The sequence below is a fragment of the Egretta garzetta genome, unplaced genomic scaffold (assembly GCF_000687185.1).
Source record: "Egretta garzetta isolate BGI_Z169 unplaced genomic scaffold, ASM68718v1 scaffold135, whole genome shotgun sequence".
In the NCBI taxonomy this organism is placed as follows: domain Eukaryota; kingdom Metazoa; phylum Chordata; class Aves; order Pelecaniformes; family Ardeidae; genus Egretta; species Egretta garzetta.
In genome coordinates, this window is record NW_009259594.1 from 1,083,240 (window position 1) to 1,083,698 (window position 459).

Genomic DNA, 459 nt, shown 5'->3' on the forward strand with positions numbered 1-459 from the left:
CTGTACCGGGGAGTGGAGGAGGGAGGCTGCGGTTCCTGCCCCAACCCCAGAATCGGGAAGAAAAAGCCTTTCCTTTCAGCAGAGACTCATGCATCAAACTTCAATTTTCCGGACGATTGAATTAGTGATTTTTTTTCTCCTGAACTAAAATACACTTAAGTCTTTGGGATTAATTACCACGTTCTGGTCCCTCAGACTGTAGTATTAGTTATCGTTGCCATATTCGACATCAGCTCTGACACCTCATAAAATAAGGAACTGAATTTCACTGACTCAACCTGCTTTAGCTCTGTTGGATAATTCAGGAGGGGGCTTTATTCTCCGTCTGGGAGCCCTGTGTGAAGTGAACAAGATCAAATATGGATCTCCTCCACCCCCCTCAGAAAAAAAAAAAAAACAAACAAAACCAGCATTAAAACCCCCCAGACCCCAAAGGGTAGCATTTCCAAGCAGACAACA